The sequence below is a fragment of the Lissotriton vulgaris genome, chromosome 12 (genome assembly GCF_964263255.1).
Source record: "Lissotriton vulgaris chromosome 12, aLisVul1.2, whole genome shotgun sequence".
NCBI classification, from domain to species: domain Eukaryota; kingdom Metazoa; phylum Chordata; class Amphibia; order Caudata; family Salamandridae; genus Lissotriton; species Lissotriton vulgaris.
In genome coordinates, this window is record NC_141700.1 from 443,746,259 (window position 1) to 443,766,123 (window position 19,865).

General features: G+C 30.1%; 20 non-coding genes across 20 annotated transcripts; all 20 read right to left on the minus strand.

Annotated features, from left to right (window-relative positions):
- Positions 1 to 713: 713 nt before the first annotated feature.
- On the minus strand, positions 714 to 786 carry TRNAT-CGU (transfer RNA threonine (anticodon CGU)). Its single transcript has one exon. It is a non-coding gene; the product is annotated as a tRNA-Thr (tRNA).
- A 434-nt stretch (positions 787 to 1,220) lies between these two features.
- On the minus strand, positions 1,221 to 1,294 carry TRNAT-AGU (transfer RNA threonine (anticodon AGU)). Its single transcript has one exon. It is a non-coding gene; the product is annotated as a tRNA-Thr (tRNA).
- Positions 1,295 to 2,241: 947 nt separating this feature from the next.
- TRNAT-AGU (transfer RNA threonine (anticodon AGU)) lies at positions 2,242 to 2,315 on the minus strand. The gene has a single exon. It is a non-coding gene; the product is annotated as a tRNA-Thr (tRNA).
- A 435-nt stretch (positions 2,316 to 2,750) lies between these two features.
- TRNAT-CGU (transfer RNA threonine (anticodon CGU)) lies at positions 2,751 to 2,823 on the minus strand. Its single transcript has one exon. It is a non-coding gene; the product is annotated as a tRNA-Thr (tRNA).
- A 1,455-nt stretch (positions 2,824 to 4,278) lies between these two features.
- TRNAT-AGU (transfer RNA threonine (anticodon AGU)) lies at positions 4,279 to 4,352 on the minus strand. The gene has a single exon. It is a non-coding gene; the product is annotated as a tRNA-Thr (tRNA).
- A 435-nt stretch (positions 4,353 to 4,787) lies between these two features.
- TRNAT-CGU (transfer RNA threonine (anticodon CGU)) lies at positions 4,788 to 4,860 on the minus strand. Its single transcript has one exon. It is a non-coding gene; the product is annotated as a tRNA-Thr (tRNA).
- A 1,455-nt stretch (positions 4,861 to 6,315) lies between these two features.
- Positions 6,316 to 6,389, minus strand: TRNAT-AGU (transfer RNA threonine (anticodon AGU)). Its single transcript has one exon. It is a non-coding gene; the product is annotated as a tRNA-Thr (tRNA).
- Positions 6,390 to 6,824: 435 nt separating this feature from the next.
- TRNAT-CGU (transfer RNA threonine (anticodon CGU)) lies at positions 6,825 to 6,897 on the minus strand. The gene has a single exon. It is a non-coding gene; the product is annotated as a tRNA-Thr (tRNA).
- A 1,455-nt stretch (positions 6,898 to 8,352) lies between these two features.
- TRNAT-AGU (transfer RNA threonine (anticodon AGU)) lies at positions 8,353 to 8,426 on the minus strand. The gene has a single exon. It is a non-coding gene; the product is annotated as a tRNA-Thr (tRNA).
- A 436-nt stretch (positions 8,427 to 8,862) lies between these two features.
- Positions 8,863 to 8,935, minus strand: TRNAT-CGU (transfer RNA threonine (anticodon CGU)). Its single transcript has one exon. It is a non-coding gene; the product is annotated as a tRNA-Thr (tRNA).
- Positions 8,936 to 10,390: 1,455 nt separating this feature from the next.
- Positions 10,391 to 10,464, minus strand: TRNAT-AGU (transfer RNA threonine (anticodon AGU)). The gene has a single exon. It is a non-coding gene; the product is annotated as a tRNA-Thr (tRNA).
- Positions 10,465 to 10,899: 435 nt separating this feature from the next.
- On the minus strand, positions 10,900 to 10,972 carry TRNAT-CGU (transfer RNA threonine (anticodon CGU)). Its single transcript has one exon. It is a non-coding gene; the product is annotated as a tRNA-Thr (tRNA).
- A 1,455-nt stretch (positions 10,973 to 12,427) lies between these two features.
- On the minus strand, positions 12,428 to 12,501 carry TRNAT-AGU (transfer RNA threonine (anticodon AGU)). The gene has a single exon. It is a non-coding gene; the product is annotated as a tRNA-Thr (tRNA).
- A 436-nt stretch (positions 12,502 to 12,937) lies between these two features.
- Positions 12,938 to 13,010, minus strand: TRNAT-CGU (transfer RNA threonine (anticodon CGU)). Its single transcript has one exon. It is a non-coding gene; the product is annotated as a tRNA-Thr (tRNA).
- Positions 13,011 to 14,465: 1,455 nt separating this feature from the next.
- TRNAT-AGU (transfer RNA threonine (anticodon AGU)) lies at positions 14,466 to 14,539 on the minus strand. The gene has a single exon. It is a non-coding gene; the product is annotated as a tRNA-Thr (tRNA).
- Positions 14,540 to 14,974: 435 nt separating this feature from the next.
- TRNAT-CGU (transfer RNA threonine (anticodon CGU)) lies at positions 14,975 to 15,047 on the minus strand. Its single transcript has one exon. It is a non-coding gene; the product is annotated as a tRNA-Thr (tRNA).
- A 2,473-nt stretch (positions 15,048 to 17,520) lies between these two features.
- On the minus strand, positions 17,521 to 17,594 carry TRNAT-AGU (transfer RNA threonine (anticodon AGU)). The gene has a single exon. It is a non-coding gene; the product is annotated as a tRNA-Thr (tRNA).
- Positions 17,595 to 18,029: 435 nt separating this feature from the next.
- Positions 18,030 to 18,102, minus strand: TRNAT-CGU (transfer RNA threonine (anticodon CGU)). The gene has a single exon. It is a non-coding gene; the product is annotated as a tRNA-Thr (tRNA).
- Positions 18,103 to 18,540: 438 nt separating this feature from the next.
- Positions 18,541 to 18,614, minus strand: TRNAT-AGU (transfer RNA threonine (anticodon AGU)). Its single transcript has one exon. It is a non-coding gene; the product is annotated as a tRNA-Thr (tRNA).
- Positions 18,615 to 19,048: 434 nt separating this feature from the next.
- Positions 19,049 to 19,121, minus strand: TRNAT-CGU (transfer RNA threonine (anticodon CGU)). The gene has a single exon. It is a non-coding gene; the product is annotated as a tRNA-Thr (tRNA).
- Positions 19,122 to 19,865: the final 744 nt, after the last annotated feature.

Below are 19,865 nucleotides of genomic sequence, written 5' to 3' on the forward strand. Positions count from 1 at the left end.
ATTTCATCTACGTCTTTCTCATAGATATGTACTTTTTTTCATTTTGCAATAACAGTATTCATTCTATAATCTTGAAAATACCTGGGTTTTTAGAAGGTTAAAGGTGATCTGTTCAACAGTAAGATGAATCAGACTTTTATATTTTAATTGTATCGAAATAAGACCTAATGAAAATGATTTGTTATATAACAATGAGAAAATGCAAGGCACTGCTGAGAGATGAACTCAGGATCTCCTGTTTACTAGACAGGCGCTTTAACCAGCTAAGCCACAGCACCCACTTGATTCTTAAATTTGAAACACTTTTCTTTATGGTGTTCAAGAGAATATTGCTTTTTCACTTTCATATTCTTTTGTAAGTTCACACACTTCTTTACTCAAACACTTAAGATGAATGAAGACTCTTCACTTATTCAAAAACACCTCTCTAATTTGAAGTTTACCCTATTCATATCATTTTAAAATATACCTTGCTGAAGAATGGATTAGTTGAATTCAACAATAGAGTGATCATTCACCTCTATCTTGTTCTTTGTCATTTTCTTTTCCCTATTTCAGTCAATGCATTCCTACAAAAATCTTCACAATACCAAGCATTTTATTTAATTTTTAAGATAACTTATTCTAAAGTTCATAGAACCAGATGTTCATTCTTAAATTGTATTCAACATTTGTTTGATGAAAATTATTCGGAAAGCATGGAGAAAACATTTAGGTGCTGCTGAGATTTGAACTCAGGATTTCCTGTTTACGAGACAGGCGCTTTAACCACTAAGCCACAGCACCAACGTTAATAGTAAGAAATGCATACATAATTTATTGTTGATGATGAAAATGTGTTTCCTGCTATAAATTCTTCTTTATATGTATTGTAATCTTAAACACGAAAACATACTCAGTCACTATGCAAGTATTAATATGTTTTGATAAACAGGTACTCTTATAAAACTCAATTTCATTTCTTGAATTCTTTAAAAAAAATCATGAAGGTATTAATATTGCTCAAATCTAGGTAGAAATTTCATCTACGTCTTTCTCATAGATATGTATTTTTTTCATTTTGCAATAACAGTATTCATTCTATAATCTTGAAAATACTTGTGTTTTTATAAGGTTTAAGATGATCTGTTCAACAGTAAGATGAATCAGAGTTTTATATTTTAATTGTATCGGAATAAGACCTAATGAAAATGATTTGTTATATAACAATGAGAAAAGCAAGGCACTGCTGAGAGTTGAACTCAGGATCTCCTGTTTACTAGACAGGCGCTTTAACCAGCTAAGCCACAGCACCCACTTGATTCTTAAATTTGAAACACTTTTCTTTATGGTGTTCAAGAGAATATTGCTTTTTTACTTTCATATTCTTTTCTAAGTTCACACACTTCTCTACTCAAACACTTAAGATGAATGAAGACTCTTCACTTATTCAAAAACACCTCTCTAATTTGAAGTTTACCCTATTCATATCATTTTAAAATATCCCTTGCTGAAGAATGGATTAGTTGAATTCAACAATAGAGTGATCATTCACCTCTATCTTGTTCTTTGTCATTTTATTTTCACTATTTCAGTCAATGCATTCCTACAAAAATCTTCACAATACCAAGCATTTTATTTAATGTTTAAGATAACTTATTCTAAAGTTCATAGATCCAGATGTTTATTCTTAAATTGTATTCAACATTTGTTTGATGTAAACTATTCGGAAAGCATGGAGAAAACAGTTAGGTTCTGCTGAGATTTGAACTCTGGATTTCCTGTTTACGAGAAAGGCGCTTTAACCACTAAGCCACAGCACCAACGTTAATAGTAAGAAATGCATAAATTATTCATTGTTGATGATGAAAATGTGTTTCCTGCTATAAATTCTTCTTTATATGTATTGTAATCTTAAACAGGAAAACATACTCAATCACTACGCAAGTATTAATATGTTTTAATAAACAGGTACTCTTATAAAACCCAATTTCATTTCTTGAATTCTTTACAATTTTTTTTCATGAAGGTAATAATATTACTCCAATCTAGGTAGACATTTCATCGACGTCTTTCTCATAGATATGTATTTTTTTTATTTTGCAATAACATTATTCATTCTATAATCTTGAAAATACTTGGGTTTTTATAAGGTTAAAGATGATCTGTTCAACAGTAAGATGAATTAGACTTTTATATTTTAATTGTATCGGAATAAGACCTAATGAAAATGATTTGTTATATATTACAATGAGAAAAGCAAGGCGCTGCTGAGATTTGAACTCAGGATCTCCTGTTTACTAGACAGGCGCTTTAACAAGCTAAGCCACAGCACCCACTTGATGCTTAAATTTGAAACACTTTTCTTTATGGTGTTCAAGAGAATATTGCTTTTTCACTTTCATATTCTTTTCTAAGTTCACACACTTCTCTACTCAAACACTTAAGATGAATGAAGACTCTTCACTTATTCAAAAACACCTCTCTAATTTGAAGCTTACCCTATTCATATCATTTTAAAATATACCTTGCTGAAGAATGGATTAGTTGAATTCAACAATAGAGTGATCATTCACCTGTATCTTGTTCTTTGTCATTTTCTTTTCCCTATTTCAGTCAATGCATTCCTACAAAAATCTTCTCAATACCAAGCATTTTATTTAATTTTTAAGATAACTTATTCTAAAGTTCATAGAACCAGATGTTTATTCTTAAATTGTATTCAACATTTGTTTGATGAAAATTATTCGGAAAGCATGGAGAAAACAGTTAGGTGCTGTTGAGATTTGAACTCAGGATTTCCTGTTTACGAGACAGGCGCTTTAACCACTAAGCCACAGCACCAACGTTAATAGTAAGAAATGCATACATAATTTATTGTTGATGATGAAAATGTGTTTCCTGCTATAAATTCTTCTTTATATGTATTGTAATCTTAAACACGAAAACATACTCAGTCACTATGCAAGTATTAATATGTTTTGATAAACAGGTACTCTTATAAAACTCAATTTCATTTCTTGAATTCTTTAAAAAAAATCATGAAGGTATTAATATTGCTCAAATCTAGGTAGAAATTTCATCTACGTCTTTCTCATAGATATGTATTTTTTTCATTTTGCAATAACAGTATTCATTCTATAATCTTGAAAATACTTGTGTTTTTATAAGGTTTAAGATGATCTGTTCAACAGTAAGATGAATCAGAGTTTTATATTTTAATTGTATCGGAATAAGACCTAATGAAAATGATTTGTTATATAACAATGAGAAAAGCAAGGCACTGCTGAGAGTTGAACTCAGGATCTCCTGTTTACTAGACATGCACTTTAACCAGCTAAGCCACAGCACCCACTTGATTCTTAAATTTGAAACACTTTTCTTTATGGTGTTCAAGAGAATATTGCTTTTTCACTTTCATATTCTTTTCTAAGTTCACACACTTCTCTACTCAAACACTTAAGATGAATGAAGACTCTTCACTTATTCAAAAACACCTCTCTAATTTGAAGTTTACCCTATTCATATCATTTTAAAATATCCCTTGCTGAAGAATGGATTAGTTGAATTCAACAATAGAGTGATCATTCACCTCTATCTTGTTCTTTGTCATTTTATTTTCACTATTTCAGTCAATGCATTCCTACAAAAATCTTCACAATACCAAGCATTTTATTTAATGTTTAAGATAACTTATTCTAAAGTTCATAGATCCAGATGTTTATTCTTAAATTGTATTCAACATTTGTTTGATGTAAATTATTCGGAAAGCATGGAGAAAACAGTTAGGTTCTGCTGAGATTTGAACTCAGGATTTCCTGTTTACGAGAAAGGCGCTTTAACCACTAAGCCACAGCACCAACGGTAATAGTAAGAAATGCATAAATTATTCATTGTTGATGATGAAAATGTGTTTCCTGCTATAAATTCTTCTTTATATGTATTGTAATCTTAAACAGGAAAACATACTCAATCACTACGCAAGTATTAATATGTTTTAATAAACAGGTACTCTTATAAAACCCAATTTCATTTCTTGAATTCTTTACAATTTTTTTTCATGAAGGTAATAATATTACTCCAATCTAGGTAGACATTTCATCGACGTCTTTCTCATAGATATGTATTTTTTTCATTTTGCAATAACATTATTCATTCTATAATCTTGAAAATACTTGGGTTTTTATAAGGTTAAAGATGATCTGTTCAACAGTAAGATGAATTAGACTTTTATATTTTAATTGTATCGGAATAAGACCTAATGAAAATGATTTGTTATATATTACAATGAGAAAAGCAAGGCGCTGCTGAGATTTGAACTCAGGATCTCCTGTTTACTAGACAGGCGCTTTAACAAGCTAAGCCACAGCACCCACTTGATTCTTAAATTTGAAACACTTTTCTTTATGGTGTTCAAGAGAATATTGCTTTTTCACTTTCATATTCTTTTCTAAGTTCACACACTTCTCTACTCAAACACTTAAGATGAATGAAGACTCTTCACTTATTCAAAAACACCTCTCTAATTTGAAGCTTACCCTATTCATATCATTTTAAAATATACCTTGCTGAAGAATGGATTAGTTGAATTCAACAATAGAGTGATCATTCACCTGTATCTTGTTCTTTGTCATTTTCTTTTCCCTATTTCAGTCAATGCATTCCTACAAAAATCTTCTCAATACCAAGCATTTTATTTAATTTTTAAGATAACTTATTCTAAAGTTCATAGAACCAGATGTTTATTCTTAAATTGTATTCAACATTTGTTTGATGAAAATTATTCGGAAAGCATGGAGAAAACAGTTAGGTGCTGTTGAGATTTGAACTCAGGATTTCCTGTTTACGAGACAGGCGCTTTAACCACTAAGCCACAGCACCAACGTTAATAGTAAGAAATGCATACATAATTTATTGTTGATGATGAAAATGTGTTTCCTGCTATAAATTCTTCTTTATATGTATTGTAATCTTAAACACGAAAACATACTCAGTCACTATGCAAGTATTAATATGTTTTGATAAACAGGTACTCTTATAAAACTCAATTTCATTTCTTGAATTCTTTAAAAAAAATCATGAAGGTATTAATATTGCTCAAATCTAGGTAGAAATTTCATCTACGTCTTTCTCATAGATATGTATTTTTTTCATTTTGCAATAACAGTATTCATTCTATAATCTTGAAAATACTTGTGTTTTTATAAGGTTTAAGATGATCTGTTCAACAGTAAGATGAATCAGAGTTTTATATTTTAATTGTATCGGAATAAGACCTAATGAAAATGATTTGTTATATAACAATGAGAAAAGCAAGGCACTGCTGAGAGTTGAACTCAGGATCTCCTGTTTACTAGACATGCGCTTTAACCAGCTAAGCCACAGCACCCACTTGATTCTTAAATTTGAAACACTTTTCTTTATGGTGTTCAAGAGAATATTGCTTTTTCACTTTCATATTCTTTTCTAAGTTCACACACTTCTCTACTCAAACACTTAAGATGAATGAAGACTCTTCACTTATTCAAAAACACCTCTCTAATTTGAAGTTTACCCTATTCATATCATTTTAAAATATCCCTTGCTGAAGAATGGATTAGTTGAATTCAACAATAGAGTGATCATTCACCTCTATCTTGTTCTTTGTCATTTTATTTTCACTATTTCAGTCAATGCATTCCTACAAAAATCTTCACAATACCAAGCATTTTATTTAATGTTTAAGATAACTTATTCTAAAGTTCATAGATCCAGATGTTTATTCTTAAATTGTATTCAACATTTGTTTGATGTAAATTATTCGGAAAGCATGGAGAAAACAGTTAGGTTCTGCTGAGATTTGAACTCAGGATTTCCTGTTTACGAGAAAGGCGCTTTAACCACTAAGCCACAGCACCAACGGTAATAGTAAGAAATGCATAAATTATTCATTGTTGATGATGAAAATGTGTTTCCTGCTATAAATTCTTCTTTATATGTATTGTAATCTTAAACAGGAAAACATACTCAATCACTACGCAAGTATTAATATGTTTTAATAAACAGGTACTCTTATAAAACCCAATTTCATTTCTTGAATTCTTTACAATTTTTTTTCATGAAGGTAATAATATTACTCCAATCTAGGTAGACATTTCATCGACGTCTTTCTCATAGATATGTATTTTTTTTATTTTGCAATAACATTATTCATTCTATAATCTTGAAAATACTTGGGTTTTTATAAGGTTAAAGATGATCTGTTCAACAGTAAGATGAATTAGACTTTTATATTTTAATTGTATCGGAATAAGACCTAATGAAAATGATTTGTTATATATTACAATGAGAAAAGCAAGGCGCTGCTGAGATTTGAACTCAGGATCTCCTGTTTACTAGACAGGCGCTTTAACAAGCTAAGCCACAGCACCCACTTGATGCTTAAATTTGAAACACTTTTCTTTATGGTGTTCAAGAGAATATTGCTTTTTCACTTTCATATTCTTTTCTAAGTTCACACACTTCTCTACTCAAACACTTAAGATGAATGAAGACTCTTCACTTATTCAAAAACACCTCTCTAATTTGAAGCTTACCCTATTCATATCATTTTAAAATATACCTTGCTGAAGAATGGATTAGTTGAATTCAACAATAGAGTGATCATTCACCTGTATCTTGTTCTTTGTCATTTTCTTTTCCCTATTTCAGTCAATGCATTCCTACAAAAATCTTCTCAATACCAAGCATTTTATTTAATTTTTAAGATAACTTATTCTAAAGTTCATAGAACCAGATGTTTATTCTTAAATTGTATTCAACATTTGTTTGATGAAAATTATTCGGAAAGCATGGAGAAAACAGTTAGGTGCTGTTGAGATTTGAACTCAGGATTTCCTGTTTACGAGACAGGCGCTTTAACCACTAAGCCACAGCACCAACGTTAATAGTAAGAAATGCATACATAATTTATTGTTGATGATGAAAATGTGTTTCCTGCTATAAATTCTTCTTTATATGTATTGTAATCTTAAACACGAAAACATACTCAGTCACTATGCAAGTATTAATATGTTTTGATAAACAGGTACTCTTATAAAACTCAATTTCATTTCTTGAATTCTTTAAAAAAAATCATGAAGGTATTAATATTGCTCAAATCTAGGTAGAAATTTCATCTACGTCTTTCTCATAGATATGTATTTTTTTCATTTTGCAATAACAGTATTCATTCTATAATCTTGAAAATACTTGTGTTTTTATAAGGTTTAAGATGATCTGTTCAACAGTAAGATGAATCAGAGTTTTATATTTTAATTGTATCGGAATAAGACCTAATGAAAATGATTTGTTATATAACAATGAGAAAAGCAAGGCACTGCTGAGAGTTGAACTCAGGATCTCCTGTTTACTAGACATGCACTTTAACCAGCTAAGCCACAGCACCCACTTGATTCTTAAATTTGAAACACTTTTCTTTATGGTGTTCAAGAGAATATTGCTTTTTCACTTTCATATTCTTTTCTAAGTTCACACACTTCTCTACTCAAACACTTAAGATGAATGAAGACTCTTCACTTATTCAAAAACACCTCTCTAATTTGAAGTTTACCCTATTCATATCATTTTAAAATATCCCTTGCTGAAGAATGGATTAGTTGAATTCAACAATAGAGTGATCATTCACCTCTATCTTGTTCTTTGTCATTTTATTTTCACTATTTCAGTCAATGCATTCCTACAAAAATCTTCACAATACCAAGCATTTTATTTAATGTTTAAGATAACTTATTCTAAAGTTCATAGATCCAGATGTTTATTCTTAAATTGTATTCAACATTTGTTTGATGTAAATTATTCGGAAAGCATGGAGAAAACAGTTAGGTTCTGCTGAGATTTGAACTCAGGATTTCCTGTTTACGAGAAAGGCGCTTTAACCACTAAGCCACAGCACCAACGGTAATAGTAAGAAATGCATAAATTATTCATTGTTGATGATGAAAATGTGTTTCCTGCTATAAATTCTTCTTTATATGTATTGTAATCTTAAACAGGAAAACATACTCAATCACTACGCAAGTATTAATATGTTTTAATAAACAGGTACTCTTATAAAACCCAATTTCATTTCTTGAATTCTTTACAATTTTTTTTCATGAAGGTAATAATATTACTCCAATCTAGGTAGACATTTCATCGACGTCTTTCTCATAGATATGTATTTTTTTCATTTTGCAATAACATTATTCATTCTATAATCTTGAAAATACTTGGGTTTTTATAAGGTTAAAGATGATCTGTTCAACAGTAAGATGAATTAGACTTTTATATTTTAATTGTATCGGAATAAGACCTAATGAAAATGATTTGTTATATATTACAATGAGAAAAGCAAGGCGCTGCTGAGATTTGAACTCAGGATCTCCTGTTTACTAGACAGGCGCTTTAACAAGCTAAGCCACAGCACCCACTTGATTCTTAAATTTGAAACACTTTTCTTTATGGTGTTCAAGAGAATATTGCTTTTTCACTTTCATATTCTTTTCTAAGTTCACACACTTCTCTACTCAAACACTTAAGATGAATGAAGACTCTTCACTTATTCAAAAACACCTCTCTAATTTGAAGCTTACCCTATTCATATCATTTTAAAATATACCTTGCTGAAGAATGGATTAGTTGAATTCAACAATAGAGTGATCATTCACCTGTATCTTGTTCTTTGTCATTTTCTTTTCCCCTATTTCAGTCAATGCATTCCTACAAAAATCTTCTCAATACCAAGCATTTTATTTAATTTTTAAGATAACTTATTCTAAAGTTCATAGAACCAGATGTTTATTCTTAAATTGTATTCAACATTTGTTTGATGAAAATTATTCGGAAAGCATGGAGAAAACAGTTAGGTGCTGTTGAGATTTGAACTCAGGATTTCCTGTTTACGAGACAGGCGCTTTAACCACTAAGCCACAGCACCAACGTTAATAGTAAGAAATGCATACATAATTTATTGTTGATGATGAAAATGTGTTTCCTGCTATAAATTCTTCTTTATATGTATTGTAATCTTAAACACGAAAACATACTCAGTCACTATGCAAGTATTAATATGTTTTGATAAACAGGTACTCTTATAAAACTCAATTTCATTTCTTGAATTCTTTAAAAAAAATCATGAAGGTATTAATATTGCTCAAATCTAGGTAGAAATTTCATCTACGTCTTTCTCATAGATATGTATTTTTTTCATTTTGCAATAACAGTATTCATTCTATAATCTTGAAAATACTTGTGTTTTTATAAGGTTTAAGATGATCTGTTCAACAGTAAGATGAATCAGAGTTTTATATTTTAATTGTATCGGAATAAGACCTAATGAAAATGATTTGTTATATAACAATGAGAAAAGCAAGGCACTGCTGAGAGTTGAACTCAGGATCTCCTGTTTACTAGACATGCGCTTTAACCAGCTAAGCCACAGCACCCACTTGATTCTTAAATTTGAAACACTTTTCTTTATGGTGTTCAAGAGAATATTGCTTTTTCACTTTCATATTCTTTTCTAAGTTCACACACTTCTCTACTCAAACACTTAAGATGAATGAAGACTCTTCACTTATTCAAAAACACCTCTCTAATTTGAAGTTTACCCTATTCATATCATTTTAAAATATCCCTTGCTGAAGAATGGATTAGTTGAATTCAACAATAGAGTGATCATTCACCTCTATCTTGTTCTTTGTCATTTTATTTTCACTATTTCAGTCAATGCATTCCTACAAAAATCTTCACAATACCAAGCATTTTATTTAATGTTTAAGATAACTTATTCTAAAGTTCATAGATCCAGATGTTTATTCTTAAATTGTATTCAACATTTGTTTGATGTAAATTATTCGGAAAGCATGGAGAAAACAGTTAGGTTCTGCTGAGATTTGAACTCAGGATTTCCTGTTTACGAGAAAGGCGCTTTAACCACTAAGCCACAGCACCAACGGTAATAGTAAGAAATGCATAAATTATTCATTGTTGATGATGAAAATGTGTTTCCTGCTATAAATTCTTCTTTATATGTATTGTAATCTTAAACAGGAAAACATACTCAATCACTACGCAAGTATTAATATGTTTTAATAAACAGGTACTCTTATAAAACCCAATTTCATTTCTTGAATTCTTTACAATTTTTTTTCATGAAGGTAATAATATTACTCCAATCTAGGTAGACATTTCATCGACGTCTTTCTCATAGATATGTATTTTTTTTATTTTGCAATAACATTATTCATTCTATAATCTTGAAAATACTTGGGTTTTTATAAGGTTAAAGATGATCTGTTCAACAGTAAGATGAATTAGACTTTTATATTTTAATTGTATCGGAATAAGACCTAATGAAAATGATTTGTTATATATTACAATGAGAAAAGCAAGGCGCTGCTGAGATTTGAACTCAGGATCTCCTGTTTACTAGACAGGCGCTTTAACAAGCTAAGCCACAGCACCCACTTGATGCTTAAATTTGAAACACTTTTCTTTATGGTGTTCAAGAGAATATTGCTTTTTCACTTTCATATTCTTTTCTAAGTTCACACACTTCTCTACTCAAACACTTAAGATGAATGAAGACTCTTCACTTATTCAAAAACACCTCTCTAATTTGAAGCTTACCCTATTCATATCATTTTAAAATATACCTTGCTGAAGAATGGATTAGTTGAATTCAACAATAGAGTGATCATTCACCTGTATCTTGTTCTTTGTCATTTTCTTTTCCCTATTTCAGTCAATGCATTCCTACAAAAATCTTCTCAATACCAAGCATTTTATTTAATTTTTAAGATAACTTATTCTAAAGTTCATAGAACCAGATGTTTATTCTTAAATTGTATTCAACATTTGTTTGATGAAAATTATTCGGAAAGCATGGAGAAAACAGTTAGGTGCTGTTGAGATTTGAACTCAGGATTTCCTGTTTACGAGACAGGCGCTTTAACCACTAAGCCACAGCACCAACGTTAATAGTAAGAAATGCATACATAATTTATTGTTGATGATGAAAATGTGTTTCCTGCTATAAATTCTTCTTTATATGTATTGTAATCTTAAACACGAAAACATACTCAGTCACTATGCAAGTATTAATATGTTTTGATAAACAGGTACTCTTATAAAACTCAATTTCATTTCTTGAATTCTTTAAAAAAAATCATGAAGGTATTAATATTGCTCAAATCTAGGTAGAAATTTCATCTACGTCTTTCTCATAGATATGTATTTTTTTCATTTTGCAATAACAGTATTCATTCTATAATCTTGAAAATACTTGTGTTTTTATAAGGTTTAAGATGATCTGTTCAACAGTAAGATGAATCAGAGTTTTATATTTTAATTGTATCGGAATAAGACCTAATGAAAATGATTTGTTATATAACAATGAGAAAAGCAAGGCACTGCTGAGAGTTGAACTCAGGATCTCCTGTTTACTAGACATGCACTTTAACCAGCTAAGCCACAGCACCCACTTGATTCTTAAATTTGAAACACTTTTCTTTATGGTGTTCAAGAGAATATTGCTTTTTCACTTTCATATTCTTTTCTAAGTTCACACACTTCTCTACTCAAACACTTAAGATGAATGAAGACTCTTCACTTATTCAAAAACACCTCTCTAATTTGAAGTTTACCCTATTCATATCATTTTAAAATATCCCTTGCTGAAGAATGGATTAGTTGAATTCAACAATAGAGTGATCATTCACCTCTATCTTGTTCTTTGTCATTTTATTTTCACTATTTCAGTCAATGCATTCCTACAAAAATCTTCACAATACCAAGCATTTTATTTAATGTTTAAGATAACTTATTCTAAAGTTCATAGATCCAGATGTTTATTCTTAAATTGTATTCAACATTTGTTTGATGTAAATTATTCGGAAAGCATGGAGAAAACAGTTAGGTTCTGCTGAGATTTGAACTCAGGATTTCCTGTTTACGAGAAAGGCGCTTTAACCACTAAGCCACAGCACCAACGGTAATAGTAAGAAATGCATAAATTATTCATTGTTGATGATGAAAATGTGTTTCCTGCTATAAATTCTTCTTTATATGTATTGTAATCTTAAACAGGAAAACATACTCAATCACTACGCAAGTATTAATATGTTTTAATAAACAGGTACTCTTATAAAACCCAATTTCATTTCTTGAATTCTTTACAATTTTTTTTCATGAAGGTAATAATATTACTCCAATCTAGGTAGACATTTCATCGACGTCTTTCTCATAGATATGTATTTTTTTCATTTTGCAATAACATTATTCATTCTATAATCTTGAAAATACTTGGGTTTTTATAAGGTTAAAGATGATCTGTTCAACAGTAAGATGAATTAGACTTTTATATTTTAATTGTATCGGAATAAGACCTAATGAAAATGATTTGTTATATATTACAATGAGAAAAGCAAGGCGCTGCTGAGATTTGAACTCAGGATCTCCTGTTTACTAGACAGGCGCTTTAACAAGCTAAGCCACAGCACCCACTTGATTCTTAAATTTGAAACACTTTTCTTTATGGTGTTCAAGAGAATATTGCTTTTTCACTTTCATATTCTTTTCTAAGTTCACACACTTCTCTACTCAAACACTTAAGATGAATGAAGACTCTTCACTTATTCAAAAACACCTCTCTAATTTGAAGCTTACCCTATTCATATCATTTTAAAATATACCTTGCTGAAGAATGGATTAGTTGAATTCAACAATAGAGTGATCATTCACCTGTATCTTGTTCTTTGTCATTTTCTTTTCCCCTATTTCAGTCAATGCATTCCTACAAAAATCTTCTCAATACCAAGCATTTTATTTAATTTTTAAGATAACTTATTCTAAAGTTCATAGAACCAGATGTTTATTCTTAAATTGTATTCAACATTTGTTTGATGAAAATTATTCGGAAAGCATGGAGAAAACAGTTAGGTGCTGTTGAGATTTGAACTCAGGATTTCCTGTTTACGAGACAGGCGCTTTAACCACTAAGCCACAGCACCAACGTTAATAGTAAGAAATGCATACATAATTTATTGTTGATGATGAAAATGTGTTTCCTGCTATAAATTCTTCTTTATATGTATTGTAATCTTAAACACGAAAACATACTCAGTCACTATGCAAGTATTAATATGTTTTGATAAACAGGTACTCTTATAAAACTCAATTTCATTTCTTGAATTCTTTAAAAAAAATCATGAAGGTATTAATATTGCTCAAATCTAGGTAGAAATTTCATCTACGTCTTTCTCATAGATATGTATTTTTTTCATTTTGCAATAACAGTATTCATTCTATAATCTTGAAAATACTTGTGTTTTTATAAGGTTTAAGATGATCTGTTCAACAGTAAGATGAATCAGAGTTTTATATTTTAATTGTATCGGAATAAGACCTAATGAAAATGATTTGTTATATAACAATGAGAAAAGCAAGGCACTGCTGAGAGTTGAACTCAGGATCTCCTGTTTACTAGACATGCGCTTTAACCAGCTAAGCCACAGCACCCACTTGATTCTTAAATTTGAAACACTTTTCTTTATGGTGTTCAAGAGAATATTGCTTTTTCACTTTCATATTCTTTTCTAAGTTCACACACTTCTCTACTCAAACACTTAAGATGAATGAAGACTCTTCACTTATTCAAAAACACCTCTCTAATTTGAAGTTTACCCTATTCATATCATTTTAAAATATACCTTGCTGAAGAATGGATTAGTTGAATTCAACAATAGAGTGATCATTCACCTCTATCTTGTTCTTTGTCATTTTATTTTCACTATTTCAGTCAATGCATTCCTACAAAAATCTTCACAATACCAAGCATTTTATTTAATGTTTAAGATAACTTATTCTAAAGTTCATAGATCCAGATGTTTATTCTTAAATTGTATTCAACATTTGTTTGATGTAAATTATTCGGAAAGCATGGAGAAAACAGTTAGGTTCTGCTGAGATTTGAACTCAGGATTTCCTGTTTACGAGAAAGGCGCTTTAACCACTAAGCCACAGCACCAACGGTAATAGTAAGAAATGCATAAATTATTCATTGTTGATGATGAAAATGTGTTTCCTGCTATAAATTCTTCTTTATATGTATTGTAATCTTAAACAGGAAAACATACTCAATCACTACGCAAGTATTAATATGTTTTAATAAACAGGTACTCTTATAAAACCCAATTTCATTTCTTGAATTCTTTACAATTTTTTTTCATGAAGGTAATAATATTACTCCAATCTAGGTAGACATTTCATCGACGTCTTTCTCATAGATATGTATTTTTTTCATTTTGCAATAACATTATTCATTCTATAATCTTGAAAATACTTGGGTTTTTATAAGGTTAAAGATGATCTGTTCAACAGTAAGATGAATTAGACTTTTATATTTTAATTGTATCGGAATAAGACCTAATGAAAATGATTTGTTATATATTACAATGAGAAAAGCAAGGCGCTGCTGAGATTTGAACTCAGGATCTCCTGTTTACTAGACAGGCGCTTTAACAAGCTAAGCCACAGCACCCACTTGATTCTTAAATTTGAAACACTTTTCTTTATGGTGTTCAAGAGAATATTGCTTTTTCACTTTCATATTCTTTTCTAAGTTCACACACTTCTCTACTCAAACACTTAAGATGAATGAAGACTCTTCACTTATTCAAAAACACCTCTCTAATTTGAAGCTTACCCTATTCATATCATTTTAAAATATACCTTGCTGAAGAATGGATTAGTTGAATTCAACAATAGAGTGATCATTCACCTGTATCTTGTTCTTTGTCATTTTCTTTTCCCTATTTCAGTCAATGCATTCCTACAAAAATCTTCTCAATACCAAGCATTTTATTTAATTTTTAAGATAACTTATTCTAAAGTTCATAGAACCAGATGTTTATTCTTAAATTGTATTCAACATTTGTTTGATGAAAATTATTCGGAAAGCATGGAGAAAACAGTTAGGTGCTGTTGAGATTTGAACTCAGGATTTCCTGTTTACGAGACAGGCGCTTTAACCACTAAGCCACAGCACCAACGTTAATAGTAAGAAATGCATACATAATTTATTGTTGATGATGAAAATGTGTTTCCTGCTATAAATTCTTCTTTATATGTATTCTAATCTTAAACACGAAAAGATACTCAATCACTACGCAAGGATTCATATGTTTTAATAAACAGGTACTCTTATAAAACCCAATTTCATTTCTTGAATTCTTTACAATTTTTTTTCATGAGCGTAATGATATTGCTCCAATCTTGGTAGACATTTCATCTACGTCTTTCTCATAGATATGTATTTTTTCATTTTGCAATAACAGTATTCATTCTATAATCTTGAAAATACTTGGGTTTTTATAAGGTTAAAGATGATCTGTTCAACAGTAAGATGAATCAGACTTTTATATTTAAATTGTATCGGAATAAGACCTAATGAAAATGATTTGTTATATAACAATGAGAAAATGCAAGGCACTGCTGAGAGATGAACTCAGGATCTCCTGTTTACTAGACAGGCACTTTAACCAGCTAAGCCACAGCACCCACTTGATTCTTAAATTTGAAACACTTTTCTTTTTGGTGTTCAAGAGAATATTGCTTTTTCACTTTCATATTCTTTTCTAAGTTCACACACTTCTCTACTCAAACACTTAAGATGAATGAAGACTCTTCACTTATTCAAAAACACCTCTCTAATTTGAAGTTTACCCTATTCATATCATTTTAAAATATCCCTTGCTGAAGAATGGATTAGTTGAATTCAACAATAGAGTGATCATTCACCTCTATCTTGTTCTTTGTCATTTTCTTTTCCCTATTTCAGTCAATGCATTCCTACAAAAATCTTCACAATACAAAGCATTTTATTTAATGTTTAAGATAACTTATTCTAAAGTTCATAGATCCAGATGTTTATTCTTAAATTGTATTCAACATTTGTTTGATGAAAATTATTCGGAAAGCATGGAGAAAACAGTTAGGTTCTGCTGAGATTTGAACTCAGGATTTCCTGTTTACGAGAAAGGCGCTTTAACCACTAAGCCACAGCACCAACGGTAACAGTAAAAAATGCATAAATAATTTATTGTTGATGATGAAAATGTGTTTTCTGCTATAAATTCTTCTTTATATGTATTGTAATCTTAAACACGAAAAGATACTCAATCACTACGCAAGGATTCATATGTTTTAATAAACAGGTACTCTTATAAAACCCAATTTCATTTCTTGAATTCTTTACAATTTTTTTTCATGAAGGTAATAATATTGCTCCAATCTAGGTAGACATTTCATCTACGTCTTTCTCATAGATATGTATTTTTTTCATTTTGCAATAACAGTATTCATTCTATAATCTTGAAAATACTTGGGTTTTTATAAGGTTAAAGATGATCTGTTCAACAGTAAGATGAATCAGACTTTTATATTTTAATTGTATCGGAATAAGACCTAATGAAAATGATTTGTTATATAACAATGAGAAAAGCAAGGCACTGCTGAGAGTTGAACTCAGGATCTCCTGTTTACTAGAGAGGCACTTTAACCAGCTAACCCACAGCACCCACTTGATTCTTAAAATTGAAACACTTTTCTTTATGGTGTTCAAGAGAATATTGCTTTTTCACTTTCATATTCTTTTCTAAGTTCACACACTTCTCTACTCAAACACTTAAGATGAATGAAGACTCTTCACTTATTCAAAAACACCTCTCTAATTTGAAGTTTACCCTATTCATATCATTTTAAAATATAATTTGCTGAAGAATGGATTAGTTGAATTCAACAATAGTGATCATTCACCTCTATCTTGTTCTTTGTCATTTTCTTTACCCTATTTCAGTCAATGCATTCCTAGAAAAATCTTCACAATACCAAGCATTTTATTGAATTTTTAAGATAACTTATTCTAAAGTTCATAGAACCAGATGTTTATACTTAAATTGTATTTAACACTTGTTTGATGAGAATGATTCGGAAAGCATGGAGAAAACAGTTAAATGCTGCTGTGATTTGAACTCAGGATTTCCTGTTTACGAGACAGGAGCTTTAACCACTAAGCCACAGCACCAACGGTAATAGTATAAAATGCATAAAGAATTTATTGTTGATGATGAAAATGTGTTTTCTGCTATAAATTCTTCTTTATATGTATTGTAAACTTAAACACGAAAAGATACTCAATCACTACGAAAGGATTAATATGTTTTAATAAACAGGTACTCTTATAAAACCCAATTTCATTTCTTGAATTTTTTACAATTTTTTTTCATGAAGGTAACAATATTGCTCCAATCTAGGTAGACATTTCATCTACGTCTTTCTCATAGATATGTATTTTTTTCATTTTGCAATACCAGTATTCATTCTATAATCTTGAAAATACTTGGGTTTTTATAAGGATAAAGATGATCTGTTCAACAGTAAGATGAATCAGACTTTTATATTTTAATTGTATCGGAATAAGACCCAATGAAAATGATTTGTTTTATAACAATGAGAAAAGCAAGGCACTGCTGAGAATTGAACTCAGGATCTCATGTTTACTAGACAGGCGCTTTAACCAGCTAAGCCACAGCACCCACTTGATTCTTAAATTTGAAATACTTTTCTTTATGGTGTTCAAGAGAATATTGCTTTTTCACTTTCATATTCTTTTCTAAGTTCACACACTTCTCTACTCAAACACTTAAGATGAATGAAGACTCTTCACTTATTCAAAAACACCTCTCTAATTTGAAGTTTACCCTATTCATATCATTTTAAAATATACCTTGCTGAAGAATGGATTAGTTGAATTCAACAATAGAGTGATCATTCACCTCTATCTTGTTCTTTGTCATTTTCTTTTCCCTATTTCAGTCAATGCATTCCTACAAAAATCTTCACAATACCAAGCATTTTATTTAATTTTTAAGATAACTTATCCTAAAGTTCATAGAACCAGATGTTTATTCTTAAATTGTGTTCAACATTTGTTTGATGAAAATTATTCGGAAAGCATGGAGAAAACAGTTAGGTGCTGCTGAGATTTGAACTCAGGATTTCCTGTTTACGAGACAGGCGCTTTAACCACTAAGCCACAGCACCAACGTTAATAGTAAGAAATGCATAAATAATTTATTGTTGATGATGAAAATGTGTTTCCTGCTATAAATTCTTCTTTATATGTATTGTAATCTTAAACACGAATAGATACTCAATCACTACGCAAGTATCAATATGTTTTAATAAACAGGTACTCTTATAAAACCCAATTTCATTTCTTGAATTCTTTACAACTTTTTTTTCATGAAGGTAATAATATTGCTCCAATCTAGGTAGACATTTCATTTACGTCTTTCTCATAGATAAGTATTTTTTTCATTTTGCAATAACAGTATTCATTCTATAATCTTGAAAATACTTGGGTTTTTATAAGGTTAAAGATGATCTGCTCAACAGTAAGATGAATCAGACTTTTATATTTTAATTGTATCGGAATAAGACCTAATGAAAATGAATTGTTACATAACAATGAGAAAAGCAAGGCACTGCTGAGAGTTGAACTCAGGATCTCCTGTTTACTAGACAGGCGCTTTAACCAGCTAAGCCACAGCACCCACTTGATTCTTAAGTTTGAAACACTTTTCTTTATGGTGTTCAAGAGAATATTGCTTTTTCACTTTCATATTCTTTTCTAAGTTCACACACTTCTCTACTCAAACATTTAAGATGAATGAAGACTCTTCACTTATTCAAAAACACCTCTCTAATTTGAAGTTTACCCTATTCATATCATTTTAAAATATACCTTGCTGAAGAATGGATTAGTTGAATTCAACAATAGAGTGATCACGCACCTCTATCTTGTTCTTTGTCATTTTCTTTTCCCTATTTCAATCAATGCCTTCCTACAAAAATCTTCACAATACCAAGCATTTTATTTAATTTTTAAGATAACTTATTCTAAGTTTCCTAGAACCAGATGTTTATTCTTAAATTGTATTCAACATTTGTTTGATGAAAATTATTCGGAAAGCATGGAGAAAACATTTGGTGCTGCTGAGATTTGAACTCAGGATTTCTTGTTTACGAGACAGGCGCTTTAACCACTAAGCCACAGCACCAACGTTAATACTGAGAAATGCACAAATAATTTATTGTTGATGATGAAAATGTTTTTCCTGCTATAAATTCTTCTTTATATGTATTGTAATCTTAAACACGAAAAGATATTCAATCACTACGCAAGTATTAATATGTTTTAATAAACAGGTACTCCTATAAAACCCAATTTCATTTCTTGAATTCTTTAAAAAAAAAATTATGAAGGTATTAATATTGCTCAAATCTAGGTAGAAATTTCATCTACGTCTTTCTCATAGATATGTATTTTTTTCATTTTGCAATAACAGTATTCATTCTATAATCTTGAAAATACTTCTGTTTTCATAAGGTTTAAGATGATCTGTTCAACAGTAAGATGAATCAGACTTTTATATTTTAATTGTATCGGAATAAGACCTAATGAAAATGATTTGTTATATAACAATGAGAAAAGCAAGGCGCTGCTGAGATTTGTACTCAGGATCTCCTTTTTACTAAACAGGTGCTTTAACCAGCTAAGCCACAGCACCCACTTGATTCTTAAATTTGAAACACTTTTCTTTATGGTGTTCAAGAGAATATTGCTTTTTCACTTTCATATTCTTTTCTAAGTTCACACACTTCTCTACTCAAACACTTAAGATGAATGAAGACTCTTCACTCATTCAAAAACACCTCTCTAATTTGAAGTTTACCCTATTCATATCATTTTAAAATATACCTTGCTGAAGAATGGATTAGTTGAATTCAACAATAGAGTGATC